Below are 11118 nucleotides of genomic sequence, written 5' to 3' on the forward strand. Positions count from 1 at the left end.
AAACTGAGTACATGGTGGGCACTCAGAAGTAGAGCGATGTCCTGGCTTCGAGAGTCCCAGAACCTCTCCGGCCAAAAGCACCCAGGTCCGCGGCGGGCGCAGGTCTACGGAAGGCTCCAGCCTTCCCGTCCCCACTGCTAGCTAGCTAGGCCCGGGGCAGCGGAGGAGGCAGGTGAAAACAGCACCCGGCGGCGGTCGAGTCGTCATGGCAACCAGAAGTTCCGCGGTCCTCGCTACCCGGCTTCCACTTCCCCCCCGGCCGGAGCTGGGCTCAAGTCTCGCGAGACTTGCCGGAGCGCAGAACCCAGCCGCGGTGATCTCACCCGAGACTGAAGGAGGGAGGAGAGGAGAGGAGGGAGGGAGGGAGGGAAGGAAGGGATGGGGCGGGGAGAAGGGCCAGTGCAGCGCCGCCACCGCCGGCAACTTTGTGAGCGAGTTCAGTACGTGCGTGAGCGAGTGAGCGGAAAGTCAGTGCGGCGCCGAGTCCCGGGGGGGAGAGGGTCGAGGGGGGTGGGGTGGGTGGGCCTCGGAGGCCGCCCGCAGCGCGCCCATCGCCGCCGTCCCGGGCTCCCTTCCCGCGCCCGTCGTCCCTGCGCTGGTCCTCCAGCCCCCGTGGGCAGTTACCTGTCCCCTCCCCCGCGGCCACTCAACTTCCCCCCCTCTCCACCGCGCCCAGCGCGGAGCTCCGCAGCCGGGACGCTCCCTGGGCGCCCGCGCGCTCGTCGTCCCCGGGAGCCGGCCGGCCGGCGGGCGGGATGGGGGGCTCGAGGGCGCGAGCTGGGGCCCGGGCGCCTGCACAATAGTGGATGCCCGGGGACTGGTCCCTGTGGCCCCCGTGGCGCCCGAAGCCCGGCCGCTGCGGATCGTCCGTCCTCGGAGCCCGGCTGGGGAGCCGCGCTGATCCCGCCCCCGCGGCCCCTACGCCCGGCGCTCGGATCTCCGCAGAGGAGGCGGCGGCGGCGGCGAACGAGCGAGCGCGCCCCGACCGTCTGCACGCTTTCTCTTTTCTCCCCAGGGAGAGCGCGCGGACGACGCGCCCCGGACGCGCGGCAGCACCGGGAAGCCCAGGCCAAGCGGTAAGTGGCCCCGGGGGCAGGGCTGGGAGTGGGGGGGCGGGGGCGGGGGCGGAGCGGCACTCCTGACAATCCCCTGTGCCGTCCCTGGCCGGGGATTCTCGGCCCCGGAGCGGGACGCTCACAGCCGCTGAAAGTTTGATTTCCGATTTGGTGGCGTGCTGGGGATCGCGATCCCGGCGGGGGCGAGTCTGCGCTCCACCGCGCCCGGCGCGCGCGCACGTTCTCACCTCGGGATCCGGATCTGCTCCCCTAGAGGCCCTGAGCCCCGTGTCCCCCGCTTGGTGGCTGTGCTCACCCTGCGGTTTTGGGCTCCTCGGAGCGACCCTTCCTCATCCGTCACCCGGTGAGCGCTTTGCAGGTGTGCTGGAGGGAGCAAGGCCCCAGTTGGCTAATGGTGGGTTAGGGAGACCTTGGGCTGCAGTCTTGAGGGTGTTCATTTCCCTCTTGGGGGACCCTGGGGACTGGCATCCGAGGATGCTCCAACCTGCGTTTCTTGGAGGAAGCAAACCTCCCGAGGGTCGAGAGGCGTAAGGGTGCTGCATAAAGAACTTCTCTCTTTGCCCTGTCCAACTTCGCTCCTGACCTTAAAGGCAACTTGCCAGGATCGTAAATCGCTCCGTGGCTTTTCGACGTGGGTAAGCAGTCGCGTTGGGCAGGTTGAAATTTCATCGGGGCTCACCGTGTCCAAAACCAGAGGCACGGGAAATAGCTTTCAAGGGAGGTGTTGTGCTGGATTGTTGGCATTCCTCTTGGAAGGGGAAGCATTTGGGGATGGGTAGCTTCTAGACTGCCTTGGGGCTTTGTAGATTTGATTTTTCCTGACGTCTAGTTGAGAGGCGGCCTTCACTGAAATTCATACTACCTGGTACACGATTATATTTCTAAACTCGAGCCAGTGATGCGATGCAAATTTCAGAGGGAGGTGTCGGCTTTCATCAGGTTCCAGGTCTATCTGGATGAACTGGGGTTGGCGTTTCCTCTATAAAGCGAGCCTTTCATGTTGAAACTCTGACTCAGAGTCTTAAAGCCATTCTTTTTTATACTGGTACTCAGTGGGAGTTCAGTGTCAACTTTCTCCTGGCTTCTCGAATGGAGTATCTTCCAGTGCAAAGGTTCTCTGGCTGAATGTGTTGGACAACCACAACATAAAGTCTTAACCGAATTGCTCCTGCAACCTCGTTTAGGGACAGGAATGATTTTCTGTATCTTGGTTTAACGACTCTCCCACATCCCCTTTTCCTTTCCCTCAAAGCTGCAATTAAGATGCCTTTACTAGGATGGAAAAAAAACCTGATAGGATTATGCAGAGCAGTTAAAAGGTTTAAGTAAAGCAATTTATGGTCACTGATGTGTCCAACTATGAGGTGACAGCCCAGTTATTAACTAGAATATTATTACTAAAGCATTTTCCCATGAAATACGTTATTGACACTAAGGCATTAACAATAGTGTTTTAAAATGACTTGGGTGATGGTGTGAACATAAATGGTTGGGGCAAAATAAGACGTTTGGAGTGCTGACTTTCTTCTCTGTCACTGGAGGCTTTTTTTTCTTACCTCACTAAAGGACTCCCGAAATTGACTATCATTAATTAGATTTCTCCAGTCGACCAAGAAAGAGAAAACGGGTTTAGCAAGTGGCCAGAGACAGTCAGTAGGTGTTAGCTGCTCTGCAGTTCCGGGGCCTGCTCTTTGAGTTGGGAATCATGGTCCTGGGGCCCTGAACTTTCAGACTTAGTCAAGCTGTGACTCCATGTCAAGGTTCTGCGGAAGGCCGACTTGGACTCTTGGAAGTAAGTCATCCTCTCGTCACTAAAATGACATCCTGAGATTAGTTTAACTCTTCCTTTGACTCACATTTTCAGTGGTATTTCCTGGCTTTTATATTTATTTCATGTTTGCTTTGAATTACGTGTGTAGTAGTGGTGTAGTCTTCTTGCTTGATTTTTTTTTTTTTTAAGCAACTTTTTAAAGAGCTTCCTAATAACTGTTAACATTCTGTAGATTGAGGATGGCTTGAGATTAGCAGTTGTATAAGCTCTGGGATCTTGGTTGAGTTAAGGTGTGCATGTGTTGTATTTTCAGTTGCAGTTTGACTTTTTAAATCAATGACTTTTTAAATGATCTCTTAGAGCCCAGACAGTAGCAGTATAAGTGGCACCAAACTCTGAGATCAAATTCTTGGCTAACTTAGTGGAAGGTTTATGTGGTAAATGATAAGGCTTGGTGCCTCTTGTCTATCTGTATTTTTATTATCAAAGGTCCAGCCATTGCACAAATGGTATGGCTATCACGAAGGTTTTCAGGTTACTTCTTAGATTTGAGCATTTTGGTTCACTAGCCAGATTGGATTTTTGCCGAGGAAGACAAATAGCAACTCCCCCCACCCCCTAAGGGCTTGAACTCTGATGGAGCAAGCTTCTTTGTTTTGTTCCTCATAACAGAAGCTGAATGTCAGAATATGAAAAATAAATTGTCCTGTAATTTCCCTTCATTTGTAACCTTTTGAGCCTTGCCAGGCAAGTGGTATTTACTGAGTGCCGCCATCAGTGAAGTGTTTCTCTTGGTTTCTGTGACTCCAGTGGTGGGCATGATCATTCTTGGCCTGGGAACTGTTGGTCTCCGGGATCATGGGTCCTCCCATAGCTTAGTGTATGAAGATACCCCCGGGTCCAAGGTTTTGCACATGAGGCAGTTTTGATTTTTCAACTTATTTAAAAGGTTTAAAATACTTGTCTTCAGAAGGTGTGGCTTTCAAATACCTGCTCTGCCACTCTCTGGCTGGGGTGGTCTTAAAATATAGCTGAACCCCTGGTTCTGAGCTCCCTGTCTTGTGCTGCAGCTTGAGCTCACAGTTGGGTGGCAGCTTTGCTACAGTACTCTACCAGAATGTGTGTATAAAAATACTTTGTAACTAAAGTCTCATTTGCAATTGCATTTTCCTATCCTGTGATGAGCAGATTCATGGGTGGCTGGAGGAAGGTGGAGCATAATTCCTTTGGTCCAGTCTTCCCACTTTGCAAGTGAGGAGCTCCAAGCCCAGGGAGTGGACATGATTTGTAGGTTATAAAACTAGATACAGCCAGATTCAGGGCAAGTGGCCTTCCTGCTTTAAACATGCTCCTCTGTTTCACTTTTGTTCTTTTTCTACTGTGCTGAAGTTTGTTTCCTCTTCTTCCTCATAGTTAAGTATTCCGAGATTATTAAATACTAAGGAAGAGAGAAGCAAAACTGAAGGAAATAATAGCTACATTTAGTTTGGAAAGCTCTGAAGGTGGCATCGATGTCCTGTTTGGTACCTGAGCTTTGGATTTGCTCAGATAGCTTAGTTATGGAAAAAGGAGTCCTTAGTTAAAGTTTCTGCTCAGTGGAGCATGGAGGCTTTATTATTATTATTTTCTAAAGATACCTTTATCATCTGGTGTCCTGGTGCTCTTTAGAAAAGTCAAACTTTCTTGTCCATCTTTTCTTAAGTTTATTTGCAAAAGAAAGGAGTTGCCCTTGCCTTGTTTCTGGAACAATGGCAACTTGTGGTTTGTCCATTAGTTCTGTGGAAGGGTTGCATGGGGTGTGTGTGGGGGTGAGGGGCAGTCGGGTGGAGGATTGCAGACTTGCAGACGCAGCAGGAGCTGGTTGTTGGAGCCCTCTCTGGGCAACCCAGCAGGTTTGTGTAGGACTGTCTACCCCCTGGTGTGATCTGAGTCTGGAGAGAAGAAACATCCCTGCTGGCTGAAGATGACATTTAGGAGTGGGGCCGCCCCGTTCTGGGGTGGAGGGGAAAGCGTAACTTCATTGCAAGATTCACGAAGAGGTTGTGTGCTGTATCTCTGAAGATTGACAGCCCAGCCCAGGCAAATCACTTCTGCTTTTTGCGCGTTGGGAATGGGCCTCATGGTCTTTTTGCTTTCAGTTGTATGCCTTGATAATTAAAAACAAAACATTCTTGCATGGCACTTTGCTTTTCAGACGTACATTTAAGTTGATTATTCCTGATAGCTCATTTTTTTGGGATGCGCTTTTGATGAGATCTGGTATGTGAGCCATGGGAAGGTGGGAACAATTCCCCTGGCTCCAGTTCTCTTGAGCACAGGCCATTTGAACAAGGGACAGAACAACAGAGTTTAGTCTACTTTGCAACCAGGAAGGTGAGGAAAAACATCTAAGTGCATCTTTTGAAGATGCACTTAACCATGTCCTTAACCATCTTCTCCATTTCCTCTGTCTAGATGGAATAAGGTGACCCCAGAAGCAAAGAGATTTTCTTTTGGGACAGGGTCTCACTTTGTCACCCTGGCTGGCCTGGAACTACCATGTAGATCAGGCTGCCCTTGGCCTCACAGAGATCGCCTGCCTCTGCTTCCTGAGTATGGGAATGAATGTGTTTTGTTAAAGATTTAGAGAGGTGATTCCAAAATGGCACAGAGGGGCATGAGGGTCTTGGTAGTGCTCTGTAAGGAAGGCAAAGCTGTTGATTCTGGAGGTCTGAGATGAGAACTTCCAGCTGATGGGTTCTAATTGGTTACTTATGCTACAGTTCTCTCTCTAATTAGATCTGTAGGATGCCTAACTTTAAGTTGTGGGAAACAGGCACTTACATAATGTTAGATGGGAGACTAAGCTTTCTGAGGAATACTGGCTTGGAGATGGAGAGTTGCTGGTTTTACAGAGGGGTCGCTCAGAGACTGCTGTGGCTGTAAGGACATCCAGCCACAGTTTCCTGGGGCTCCTTCGTTTCTTGAGCTGAGCCCTTTACCAGAGTGTGAACAGGTGCGGCCATTGATTGTTTTTGTGGTTCATTCAGAGCCTTGCTTCCTTTTGTAATGAGTTCTGATCTCAGAAGTAGCTATTGAGAAATTCAAAAGCAGAGAGAGGGCTGTGTGCCAGCTGCTCATGGTCCTGGAGTCTGGGACTCTACTATCATCGGGATTCCCTCCCTCCCTCCCTCCCTCCTCCTCCATCTTCCCCCTCCCACCTCCACTTTATCCAGTAAAGGAGACTGGAGTCAGGCAAGTGCTCTACCACTGATGGGACACCCACAGCCCTAATTAGTGTCCTTTACCTTAGCTTCCTATATTACCTTTCTGTGATTAATGTTTTCATATAATAAATGGTAGATTTCACTTGAGTGTATTCTAAGCCCCTTGTATTTCTTTTCATGCACTCAGAGAAGCGGTACTGAACTGTCTTCGGGAAGAGTATTGTTTATTAGGAGGTGTCTGTAAGAGGATGCTCAAGATACCTGGGTGTACCTTCAAGGACTAAATGGAAAGTCAGCATTTTCTCATATACTCAAAAAACAAGCGGAGTTGTGGGCTCAGTGGTGTCAAGGACTTGCTTAGCATTTGTGAGGCTCTGGGGTCAGTCCCCAGCATTCCTACTTCCCCTCCCTACAGAGCAGCCCAGTTATGACTCCTGAACCATATGCTACCATACTGCTTGTCACCCAGAGACTTTGAGAAAAACACCTGTCTGTTCTTGAAATGAAGGTCAATGTGGAGCTGATCAAGCTTTCCCTCTTTCCAGGCTCCACTGGAGACTTGGGAAGATTTCACTAGTTTGTCTTCTGAGTAGCCGATGGTTGGTGTGTGTATGTGGGTGTGGTGTGGTGTGGTGGTGGTGGAGGCAGCAATGATGGGGGTGTGACCTCTAGCTCAGTTGTGTGAGGGAACTGTGCCCAAGCTTGAGTGTGGTTCCTAACACTGTGTCCAGTTAGAGAAATTCCTATGTGACTTTAGTTTCATTCTTATCTCTAAACGTAGGACCTTAGTGCTGACTTGTAGCAGTATAAGAAGGGTGTTGATTTGTATAAGGAAATCATGTTTAAGTGGGTAAGAGTCCTGGAGTGCTTGTGGGGGAGGAGGTTGTGTGTGTGTGTGTGTGTGTGTGTGTGTGTGTGTGTGTGTCACAGAAGGGCTTGTTAACAGTTCATGGGTGGGGTCTAACCTTTCTTTGGTGGGATTGTTCTGGAGGGTGTTTTCAAAATAATGTAGCCCGAAGCAGCTTGGGTGTGTTGGGAGGTAATAAGGAATGCTGTGGCTGGTGCATCACAGCAAGGTCCAGGGTGAGCAGGGTAATCAGGTGGGTGGGTGTTGGAAGACGCTTGGCAGGTGATTATGTCTTGCTGTTTTCCAGAGTGGCTGTATATGCTTTTTGGATCTGTGTTTGACAACCAGGTGAATCATTGTAGCAGTGTAGCTCTCTGGGGCCATTGAAATTTCATTTTGGATAGATGAAAAGGAGAGTTCCATCCCCAACTCGCTAATCTTCAGTAGAGTTCTGTTTACTGAAAAAGGTAGTTTGGAAGAAATCTAGAACCGGCCGCCCACAGGTAAGGGCGGGCAATTTTGCAGTGTTTTTGGAACTTGTCCATTCAGTTTGGTAATTGTTTGGTCCACTAAAAACGATGTGGTAGAAACACACGTGTATAGTTCAGTGGTGTTAAGCTCACTCCCGCTTTTGTGAACTAGAGCTCGAGAGTTGAAACTGTCCATTAGGCAGCCCTCACTCCCTCCTATCCTAGCCCCCTAAGTGGTTGCCTCATTTCACTAGGCACCCTGTCCTCAAGGATGACAGCCTGTAGTATAGGTCAGAACTGTCTTCCTTTTGGCTGGCTGTGTTCAACTCTTGGCTGTCCTGAGTTTTCAGTTTTTCAAGACAGGGTTTCTCTGTGTAGATTTCTTTGTCCTAGAACTCCCTCTGTAGGACAGGCTAGCCTCTAACTCAGAGATCCACTTGTGGGATTAAAGGCCTGTGTCATCACCGCCTGGCTATTTTTATTTTTATTTTTATTTTTTTAAAGAGACCTTGTCCTGATGCTCTTTAGAAAAGTCAGTCTCTTGTTGTCTGTCTTTTCCTTCCCTAAAGTTCATTTAGGGAAGAAAGTAAAGTGATTTAAATGACAGAGTAAGAGTGAGGCTGTAGATTTGAAAGCAGTATGCTAAGAGCTGTTTCCAGCATCTCCTGACTGGCAGAGAACATGCAGAGTCTGTTGTCTTGAGGAAGCTTCAGAAAGGACCTTGAATTGATCTTGACGGTTGGATGTTAACTCAGTGGGTATTCTGTGTAGAGGCCAGAGGTCAGCCTTGGGGGTGGTTCTTCGGGTGCCATGCATTTTTGTTTTTATCTTTTTATTTTTTGAGACAGGTCTCTCACTAGGCTGGAGATCTGGAGTCGGTGAGGCTGGCTGGTTAGCAAGCCCTAGGGAATCTGCCTGTATATACTCACCTCCCTACCACACTTGGCTCTTCTGTGGGTTCTGGGGATGGACCTCAAGCCCTTGAACTTTACTGACTGAGCGGTCTCCTTAGCCTCTCACTGGGTATTCATTCTCAACTCCACTTGTTAACTCTTCTCATAGTCTCATGGGAAGGCTCTTCAATGATGTCTCTAGAAGTTATTTACATTTTTTAAACATTGATTTTGTATGTATGCCTGCATGTATGTACCTGCACCATGTGCATGTCTGGTGCCCACTGAGACCAGAGGAGGGTGTTGGATTCCTTGGGGCTGGAGTTACAGTCCAACTGTGAGCTCCTCTGTGAGTATCAGGAACCGAACCCCCAGGTCCTCTGGAGAGCAGGTAGTGAGTGCTCTTAACCACTGGGTCATCTCTCCAGCCCTTGCCTATTTATTCATTTAGAGAAGGCTACCTGTTTTACTTCTGACACAAAACAGTTGAAGCTGTTTATTATGGAAATAGTCCTTATTAAATGTTCTTTATGTGGAGGAAAAAAAGAGACAGTGTTGTTTCCTGGTTTCCAAGGAGATAGGCTTTGGCAAAATGTATTTTATCAAGTGCTTTTCTAATTAAGAAAACTAAAGGAAACTGCCTGTAATGTATCTTGGCTACAGTTACCCCGAAGACTCAGGGGGTTCCAAGTCTTTGTTTCTCCCACTTCACATCCAGTCCATTCCTGGAGAACCTAGACACCTTCCTGGTTCTGGGTAGCTCTGGGTTTCACCGTCAGCTGTCGGGATGGGTCATAACCTTCTAGATCTTAGTCTTCTGTTTGTTCATTGTTGTATACCTACACACCAAGCACTCTCTGCATTGGGGGTTTGGTGGGCTGAATTGAGTTTTCTTTAGAACCTACTGTTAACCTTGTAGGAGTTAATTGTTGTAATCAATGAGATTTAAGGTAGATTTGAGTAGTTGATACTAGAAACATTTTTGAAAGCTCTTTAAGAAAGATTTAGGGTTTTTTTTTTAAACTTTTAAGACATTTTAGCAAGAAAATTCTGTAATGGTTAGTACTTTAAGTAATAGTTTCATTCTGATACAAAACTAATCACTATTTAGACTTGGCTCTGGACGGTTTCCTTCCAGGTCATTTTGGTAATGACACTTCTGGGTCCTCCAGCCTTCTTTCTTGTTACTAGTATCACCCAAGAGACTCACTCATACCCTGTGATTGGGAGGGTCTGGTGTGAGAAGCCTGCCTTGGGGGTGCTCTGCTCTGAGTCTGAGAGCACTACATGCTTGTGCACGGTGCTCTTGAAACATGGTCACCATGTGCAGACGCGCTGGAGAACTCAGTGCCAGTGCTTTGCCAGTCAACTTGGCATTTGCCCGTGCTGCCAGATAGCCCATGTTTAGGCTACCCAGTACAGTAGTTCTCTCCCTGTGGGTTGTGACCCCTTTGGTGACCCTCTGTTTCCAAAAATATGTATGTTATCATTCATAACAGTAGCAATATTACAGTTAGGAAGTAGCAGCAAAAATAATTTCATGGTTGGGGGGTCACTACAACATAAGGAGCTATATTAAAGAGTTGCAGCATTAGGAAAGTTGAGAACCACTGGCCTAGTGGGAAAATTTCTGTCTTTGTAAAGTTAGCATTTCCATTTTAATTTGTTGTTGGGAATCCAGTGTCATATTGATTCTACATTAGAAGATTCAGTTATGCCAAGTGAAGTGTAAGGATTTCCTCCCAGGAGGGAGGGCTGTCTGTTGGCTGCTGTAAATCTGGTCTCATTGTTGCCAAAGAACACTGAAGGTCTGTCCCAGCCTTGGCTCTGCTGCATGCTACATGGAATTCTGCTGTTCTTTCATTTACTTGTGGGCAGCTCTCTTCAAGTGCTTTACAGGAAGATGCCCTTTATTCAGAGGGGCCTACCAACAGGCAGCTCTGGTGAGGTGACACCCTGGCGGGGATTCTGCACAAAGTGTGTTTTTATTTTTTTTTATTTATTTTTTTTTGTGTGTGAGTGTTTTGTAAACACTTACGTCTGTGCACCATGTGGGTACAGTGCCTGTGGAGGACAGAAGAGGGGGGTCAGATTCCCTGGGATTAGAGTTACAGATGGTGTGAGCTGCCGTGTGGGTGCTGGGAATTGAACCTGGGCCCTCTGGAAGAGCAGCCAGTGCTCTTAATGGCTGAGCCACCTCTCCAGCCCCTAAAGCTTTGTGTTAAAGGACAGCTTCTCTAACAGTGGTTCATAGAACCAGGAGGGTGTGGGTGGAAACGAGGAATGTGGTAGCAGAAGTGGGGGTGATGAGAAGGGCTGGGCCCTGGGTGTGGCCCAGGGGCTGACCTGGTTTACTGGGGAGATGGTGCGCCCTGCAAGTGTGCACCAGGGATGGCACTGCTTTTGCCAGAGCAGCTGGTGTAATAGAGGTGCCGTGGACCAAAGTGGCGGTGACTAGAGGAGCAGGTTTGGGTGGGGAGTTCAAGTTCAGAGTTGATTTGTACATGTTGAGTATGAGATGCTTGTTGACATCAAGTAGGCAGTAGACTGGTGCGTCAGTGCTCATGAACTTGGGTTTCCTCATCTGTGAAATGGGGAAGTACCTGCCCTTCTCAGAATTCTGGAGATTAAATGAAGGCAGAAAATGCTGTGATAGTCCTGTTGGTGGGAAGAAGACTGACTGCCATCTTACAGACTTTGGGATGTCTGGAACCACTTAGCTCATGGGCCAGCATGTTCTGTGGCTGGGGAGAGGTTCTCTGGGATCCATCCTTGAGGCCTGGACAGCTTCCTGGGAAACTTGGTATTTTGGCTCTCTAGGCAATCCAAGAGCTTCCTTCTGCGTAAAGCCAGGA

General features: G+C 48.7%; 1 long non-coding RNA gene across 1 annotated transcript in view; it reads left to right on the plus strand.

The window, feature by feature from the left end:
• The first annotated feature begins 377 nt into the window (after positions 1-377).
• LOC131924399 (uncharacterized) overlaps positions 378-11118 on the plus strand; it is a 148590-nt gene continuing 137849 nt past the window's right edge. Inside the window, exons 1-2 of the long non-coding RNA XR_009382885.1 lie at positions 378-467; positions 1016-1076. This is a non-coding gene — a long non-coding RNA (uncharacterized LOC131924399). The remainder of the gene's footprint in view (positions 468-1015; positions 1077-11118) is intronic.

The sequence above is a fragment of the Peromyscus eremicus genome, chromosome 14, assembly GCF_949786415.1.
Source record: "Peromyscus eremicus chromosome 14, PerEre_H2_v1, whole genome shotgun sequence".
Taxonomy (NCBI): domain Eukaryota; kingdom Metazoa; phylum Chordata; class Mammalia; order Rodentia; family Cricetidae; genus Peromyscus; species Peromyscus eremicus.